The sequence below is a fragment of the Nicotiana tabacum genome, chromosome 10, assembly GCF_000715075.1.
Source record: "Nicotiana tabacum cultivar K326 chromosome 10, ASM71507v2, whole genome shotgun sequence".
Lineage (NCBI taxonomy): Eukaryota > Viridiplantae > Streptophyta > Magnoliopsida > Solanales > Solanaceae > Nicotiana > Nicotiana tabacum.
This window is the reverse complement of record NC_134089.1, coordinates 97,644,502-97,652,980: the sequence shown is the minus strand read 5'-3', so window position 1 is coordinate 97,652,980 and position 8,479 is coordinate 97,644,502.

The window sequence follows — 8,479 nt, the reverse complement described above, 5'->3', positions numbered from 1 at the left end:
GATAATAGTACTCACAAATGGAGATGACCGTAGGTAGATTCAAAAATGGCTTCAAACAAATCTAGGTTGGATTTCTTCGATATTCTTTCATAAAACAACATAATCGAACAACCAGAAGAGGTAAGAGGCTGGCAGGGGCCTGAAATCACAGAGGAATCCCATGGAACGGGTAAGAATCGAAGGGATTTGGGAAAATTTTGGGGCGGCGGCGCTAGGTTTAGGGATAGTTTCAGAGAGAACGGAGAAGAAGAGGGATTCAAGGGAGACGGAGTTAGAGAAAATGACTAGGGTTTGGGGGGTTAGGGGTAATTCAAAAAGGCAATAACATCCTGGACCATTGATCTCTAAGATCAACGGTCAGGATTTGATCTGGGGTTGGGCGGGTTTAAAGAAATGGGTTATGGGTTAGTTTAATTGGGCTAGGGTTTTAAATTAAAAAGAGGCTATATGTTAAATACCCAATTAGTTTAATAAAATAATTTATAAATGATAAAAATATGATTTGTGCATGAAAATGATTTAAAATAATTACTTAATATTACAGAATTATAAAAATCATTTTCTGTATAGATAATGTAGTTATGCATATATATGTGCTATTATTGCAAAATGTGCGGTTATAGTCTTAAAATGCAAATGTAATTGATAAAAAATATAATTAAAATATTTGAACATTTATATGAGCATAAATGATGAATTTAGATGATTAAATCATCGTAAAGTAATAAGAGAGATAATTATTGAATATTTATATAATTAAAAATGCAGAAATAAATTGATTTAAAGTCTTTAACAATTATAGAAAAATTTTAAAAACACTTGTGCATGTTTGTAAACGCATGTACAATATTTTTAAAGTATGTATGCATATTTAAAAATATATGAGGAAAAATTGGGTATCAACAACTACCCCTTTTTACCCGGGAAGGATGAAAGAGTTTTCGGGTAGAGAAATGATGACCGATTTTGATCGAATGGGATATTTTTTTAAAAAAAAATAGAGGACGAACCCTGGTCTTTGAGTTGCTTACATATCCCTGGTTTTACAGGAATCAGGCCATGTGTAGTTCTGGACCCAACGGTGAATGGAGCCGATGGAGTTGTTATAGGAATGGTAGCCAGTTTCAGCAAAGATTCTTTTGTGAAGGGTAATATCAGATAGAGTTATGATTATGAGTCTGAAGTATGACGGATGTATCATAGGGCAGATATTCGAATGGTCACAGAGTAAGGTTGATAATTGATGAGAATCAGTTATAATTGCAAAGTGTAATTGGTATGAGCGGAAACCAGAGCGAAGGTTGATCCTATTTGAGGAACGGTTACCTTCTGTATTACTTGCAAAACTTAAAATACGATGCATGCAAGTATATAGATTATTGTGAGAATTTAAACGTGATGCAAATTCTCTTTGGACCATGAAAGATTGTCTTTGGACAGTGCAGATGGCATCCTTACACTATGATATCCTAGGCCATGAATTATGAGATAGGAGATTCGCAGGCCATGAAATGATGTTCTCAGGCCATGATAATGGTGCCTCTGAACCATGACGCCTTTGAATAATGATGTGCAATATTGAGAGATCCTCAGGCCATGACATAGTGTCTTCAGGCTGTGAGGATGATGCCTTCGGACTATGACGCCTTTGGATAAATTAGCTATACATCAGCCCATGAAATGTAGAGGCATGATACCAAAGGTGACAAAAAGACAAAACTTAGTCTTGTGCAGAGTTTTGGGGCAGAGCTTAGCCCTGAGGAAAGAAGATAATATGAAGTCTAGAATAGAGCAACAATTATACGGAGGGTGACCAAGCTTAATCTCACGAGAAGGCAGTGCTTAGCCTTATGCAAATATGGAGGCAGGGCTTAGCCTCTTGCAAGATTGGAGACAGAGCTTAGTCTCATGCAAGGAGAAGGCAACACTTAGCCTTATGCAAAAATAGAGGCAGGGCTTAGCCTCATGCAAGATTGGAGACAAGGCTTAGTCTCATGCAAGGAGAAGGCAACGCTTAGCCTTATGCAAATGTGGAGGCAAGGTTTAGCCTCATGCAAGATTTGAGATAAGGCTTAGTCTCATGCAAAGAGAAGGCAATGCTTAGCCTTATGAAAAGAGTGAGGCAGGGCTTAGCCTCATGCAAGATTGGAGACAGGGCTTAGTCTCATGCAAAGAGAAGGTAGTGCTTAGCCTTTTGCAAATGTGGAGGCAGGGCTTAGCCTCATGCAAGATTTCAGACAAGGCTTAGTCTCATACAAAGAGGAGGCAATGCTTAGCCTTATGCAAATGTGGAGGAAGGGCTTAGCCTCATGCAAGATTTGAGACAGAGCTTAGTCTCATGCAAAGAGAAGGCAATGCTTAGCTTTATGCAAATGTGGAGGCATGGCTTAGCCTCATGCAAAAAGAAGGCAATGCTTAGCCTTATGCAAATGTGGAGGCAGTGCTTAGCCTCATGCAAGATTTGAGATAGAGCTTAGTCTCATGCAAAGAGAAGGCAATGCTTAGCCCTATGCAAATGTGAAGGCAGTGCTTAGCCTCATGCAAGATTTGAGACAAGGCTTAGTCTCATGCAAGGAAAAGGCAATGCTTAGCCATATGCAGTGAAGAAGTAGCAAATAGGAGTAGAATATTTCTTAGCTGGAGATATATTTGCGTCTGGTGGCCTGATTGTTAGGAGGATAGTGACTTTGGTATGTGTATATTTGCGAATACTTTTGTTATGTTCAGTGTGCCTGCATCCCAAAGAAAAATTGTGAGTTTTGTAGGGGAAGGTTGGTTCGTGTCCTTGTCTGCTTGCTCCGCTTTGTTCTGCTTTGGGGAACCCTGTTCGAGTTACCCTGGGTAACATTTGGCTACCATAAAAATAAAGTTTATCGAAAAAATATGCACTTATTTGATGAAAGAGAGTTATTTTAGAAAATATAGTGGTATATAATATCATATAAATTAGATGAACTAATGACTGTAACACATTTTAGAGATATTGCAGCCTTCTTGCATTAGAATTTTGAGGGTCCTCCTCAAAATTCTTCCCCAATTTGGTAAATGATCCTTCACCGTTTTGCATGTGCCGAAATTTGCTGAACCTTTTTCGGAATTTGAGAATCCTTCTCAAAATTTTGCCCCAGTTTCTTAACCGATTTCTGACTTTCTGGCGTATGATGGTATTGGTTGGACTTGCTCCGGAATTTTGAGGGTGCTCCTCAAAATTCTGCCCCAGTTTTTGATTCTAAGGGAAAATGGAAATTTTATTAACATATGACCAAACCCACAAAGCTACCTATGTATCCCCTCTTAAACGGTAATCAGGTCAAGCGTAGTTCAGTTACATCATATGAAGGAATGTAAACAATCTAAACATAGTATCTCTTGACTGTGTTTGAATTGATTGGTTTTGGCCAAACTTCTCCGTCCATTTCTGGAAGTATAAGTATTCCTCTTGTTAGCACCCGGTGAACCATGTAAGGACCTTGCCAGTTGGGAGAGAATTTCCCTTTGGCTTCATCCTAATGCGGGAAGATCTTCTTCAGCACCAACTGTCCTGATGCGAATTGTCTTGGTTTGACCATTTTATTGAAAGCTCTGGACATTCTGTTCTGATAAAGGTGACCGTGACATACTTCGTTCATTTTTTTCCGTCTATAAGGGCCAGTTGCTCATAGCAGCTCCTTATCTATTCTGCATCACTGATTTTGGCTTCCTGTATGATCTTTAAAGAAGGAATTTCTACCTCGGCTGGAATGACAACTTCGATACCATAAAGCAGTAAATAGGGGTTTTCCCGGTTGATGTGCGAACTGTAGTGCGGGACCCCAATAGGGCAAATGGTAACTTCTCGTGCCATTGTTTGTGGTTTTCTACCATCTTCTTTAGTATCTTCTTGATGTTCTTGTTAGCAGCTTCCACAACTCCATTCATTTGAGGCTTGTATGCTGTAGAGTTTTTGTGCTTGATTTTGAAGGTTTCACATATGGCTTTCATCAGATCACTGTTGAGATTGGCGGCATTATTAGTGATAATGGACTCGGGAACCCCGAATCGGCAAACAATACGATCTTTGACAAAATCTGCGATGACTTTCTTGGTTACAACTTTGTAGGATGCAACCTCTACCCATTTTGTGAAGTAGTAAATGGCCACTAAAATGAACCTGTGCCCGTTTGAAGCAGTGGGCTCGATCGGACTAATGACATCCATTCCCCAAGCAGCTAAAGGCTATGGTGCACTTGTTGCATTAAGTTCATTTGGTGGTACCCTCATCATGTTTGCATGTATCTGGCATTGGTGGCATTTTTGGACGTACCGAATGCAATTTGTTTCCATGGTCATCCAAAAAAAATCTAACTCTGAGTATCTTCTTGGCTAAAACAAAACCATTCATATGTGGTCCACAAGTTTCGGCATGTATCTCCTCGAGCAATCTGGAAGCCTCCTTTGCGTCAACACACCTTAAAAATCCCAGATCAGGAGTTCTTCTATACAGGGTCCATCCGCTTTGAAAGAAGTGATTGTACCACGTTGAGTAGAGTAAGGTACGGTTTCCACGTATATGGGGTTGTTTTGGCGAGTGCTATGGATTTGGGTGTAGTGGTGGTCATTGGTTGAGTTTTGAGAATCGGGAATAGGGTGTGGTGTGTTTTGAGGAGTATGATAGGTAGTGGTTTGTAGGTACTGGGTTGGTTGATGATGGTGTTATGGAGGAGTTGGTACCGGTAGAGGATTGGGATTTTGAGGTGGAGTTGCATATTGATGGGGTGCAGGAGGATTTTGTGGATGTTGGTTTGGCGTATTTTGAGGAGGTGTTGGGTTTTGAGCATTTTGTTGGTTAACGTATGGGACGTTCAGAGTGAGGGAGAGGTTCGCCAAGTTACGGACCTGTTCAAGTTCTCCTTGTAACTCCAATATCTTTTGTTTCAATCGCAAAACCAAGTCATTTTGTGCCGGAGTACTCTGACCGTCTGAAGTTTCGGCATTCTCAGCATTTTCTTTTCGAATACCACTCAAATCATTCATCTTAGCTTTTCCTCTGCTTTTAGTATTACTTGAAGGAGGAGGAGGAGGGCCTCTAGATCTGGTGTGATATGTTGATGATGCTAGTTTGTGCGAACCAGCCTTAGGGGATGGGAATAATAAAAAGATAAAGAAAAACAAAAGGTAAACAAGTCAGTAATGATTTTGAAATGTTTGCGGTATATAAACACATATTACGGGATTGTAAACTTTTGTCCTTATTTAGGAGCCTCATTGTGCCCGAGGTAGGTCTAGCTACATGATGATTTGGAGAATTTTAGTGCCAATAATTGCCTCATTTCATTAATGTAAAAATAGATGAAATCAAAATGACACTAAATAATATAGGTCACTAATGACACTTGGCCTTGTTACATTTGAAAAAGCAAATAAACCTAATCTACTTGGTCCTAGAAGGACCCTCCCCAGACTAAATGCTCTTGTCGATCAAATCCCCCAATTTGTGCAGGTTCAGCAGTAAGTATGCCCTTGCCAAATGTCCTCATTCAACATTCTGGCAATCGGTGAATCTCTTCCTCATTTTCTCTTCCAATTCCATCAGACTGTACTCCAGATATTCCAACTTTTTGTTGGACTTAAGATCCCTCTCTTTCCATTCATTGATAATTTCCATATCGGCCTTGTGCTGCTCCATGTGCTCGGCTTCAGACTCGCGAACTCTTTTGCGCAGTTTGTTATATTTCACCTGTGCTTCGGCCACTTCATCTATGACCCTATTTCTTGGATCAACCCTTGGCTCGAATATTCCCCTATATTATCATCCAACCATGAGGGGTAGAAGTACACGTGACTAGCGTGATACCTATCTGGCTCGATGGTATCCTTTTCCACGATGATCTTCAAGTGTCACATGTATTGTGCTTCATTTTTGTATGGAATGGCGTCACCTTGAAAATCAGCTATGAAGTGACTCATTTTAGCAACTTGCGGTATGGCCTTATTCCTGCCTGCCTGTCTCATAACCATGGGGGAGCATAAGGGTATATTCCCCTTAACCTGATCAGTACCAAGTGTGGAACATCCCTGGTTCTGATGATGAACTCGTTGGTAGGGAACCACTCGAACATCCATTAAACCTAGTCCTTGGCCAAATTGTTGAAAAACTGCACCCATCCTACAACATCCTCTGGTTGAGCAAACATGTCTGGGATATAGGCCATTTTCTTGGGATGATGGAAGGTTATATGATCATTCCACGACCTTCATGGAAATTCCTGATGGTATTGACCTTTTTGGAGATGTTATAACAGCCAAACTTGCAGCAGCAGATTGCAACCTTTGAAGTATTTTTACCCCTTCTAGCAGCGCTCCAAGGTCCGGTATATGTCTACTATAATCATAGGGACAATAGTTTATGTCTGTCCTTCGATCCTCTCATTCAAAGTTTTGGAAACCATGGCCAGTCTGGTGTGGATTCTATCCCCATGGATCGGGAACACTAGCATACCCAAGAAACAAGTGATGAACACAAAAACCCTGCGGTGAATCCAACCCAAAGAGGTGATGGAGAATTCATCATCGAAGATACGGTAAGATCTGTTGTGACCGTATCGTTTATAGAGAAAGTCGAAGGGTATGTAAGAATTTTTCAGGCACTCCAAGTCATCATTCTTTTTTAATCCCATCATCTTAAGAAACCCTCTAGTAGTGCGATTTTCCAGCACCAGTAAACCAGGACTATCCTAAGGTAGCCTAGAGAATCCCCCTATTTCTTCTAAGAAATGGGTCATTTCTATGTCTCCAAAGTGGAACACAACCCTTTCTTTATCCTAGAACATTGTAGTAGCTTCGATTAACATGTTGTTTGGCTGAAGGTTCAATGAAGAAGACAAATTTCCCGAGACTCTTTTCACATGATTCTTGTAACTTGACGTGAGATCCTCCCACCAATCTAGCAACAATGGTGGTATGTCACAAACCATGCCGAATCTGGGGACCTCGTGCCTCATTTTCTACAAAACAAATATAGTTAGGCCCTTTCCCCTCCAGATTCGACTATTTATACAACAATGATTAACATATTGGCACTTATTTCTCCTAAGTTAATGCACACAATCGTGGTTGCGTCCGTTGGGATTATGGAAAACCCGATGGACTTTTGGACGAGGCTTGTCTTAAAGGGTTATTATGTGGACAACATATTAACCTGGCTAGGTTTGACCATGATGCATGCACAAATAATCAGAGTAAGGTTTCTATAGAGGTCTAGACTGGTACCCTCAAGTGGACAACTTGAGAAGGAAAGGCACGGATGTTACACCCCATGTTTTTGTACTTGAAAGTATGTTGTAAGTCAATTGATGTAAGCTCGAAAATGAGATCTTCTTTGAAAGTATATAAAGTGATTTAATGTTGTTACACCCTGTACTTCAGACATCACTGTCATTATAGGATTATCTAATGTAAACTCAAAAAGATGAAATCCTTCTACAAGGATAAGAAAGGTTTACTGAAGTCTTAAGCAAGTTAAGATGAATATGAGACTTGTTAATCATGATTTAAATGATTTTAAAGTCAAGATATGACTATATATGATGTTTGGATATGAAATATAAAGTTTGGAAAAAATCGGATTTAAGTTGCGGAAAAACTAAGGATTTGCCTTGTAATGAAGCATTTTGAGCAATATATTTTATGTGTCATGTGAGATCGTTTTGGGCTATATTATATACCAAAATGAAGGTATTGGAAAGTAGTTTCCAACGGTCCAAACCATTTATTCATACGACATCGGGGTAGAGAAATATAAATTCATATAGTAGGGTCGCCAAGTCACGTCGCCGCACTTCGGAAAAACTAGCAGTTTTATAGGCCAGTTGCGATGCAGTTTTCTCCCAATCTATTGAGAGTTACATGGAGATATTTATTTAGAATTAAAGCGTTATGTGTCTCGTTTCCAACACTGCAAATCGTTTGTCAATACGATGTTGGATTAGAGAGATACACGCCTCCAAAGTTGCACCGCTCAAGCTGCCAAGCATGCAGCTTACCCACCTACTTAGAGAATTGAGGTGGTGAGCTTATAAGTTATCTTATCCCTCGTATATCTCGTCATTATACAGAGAAAACATACACCAAAACACTCTCAATTCTCTCTAAGAACTGGTCTAAGATCCCAAGAACCAAACTAAAGGGAAATCAACTCAAATCATCATCAAAGGTGTTAAAGACTACAAGAGAATGCTTCAATGATGTTGTGGTATGATTGAGGGCTATTGTGAGCTAAGTTGCGATAGGGTTTCGAGTTGTAGATACTGTCCAAGGTATGTATAACATCTTCTTGATTGTGCCTAAGGCTAATCTTGTGTTGGTTGTGTTGTTTGAGTGAAAACCATAAGATAGCACTTGAAAGAACATGAGATATGGTTGTCTCTTTGGTTGGGCTATTTTATGGCTAAATATATGATTTGTGGTGGCTGGAAATTGTGAGAAATAATTTAATAATGTT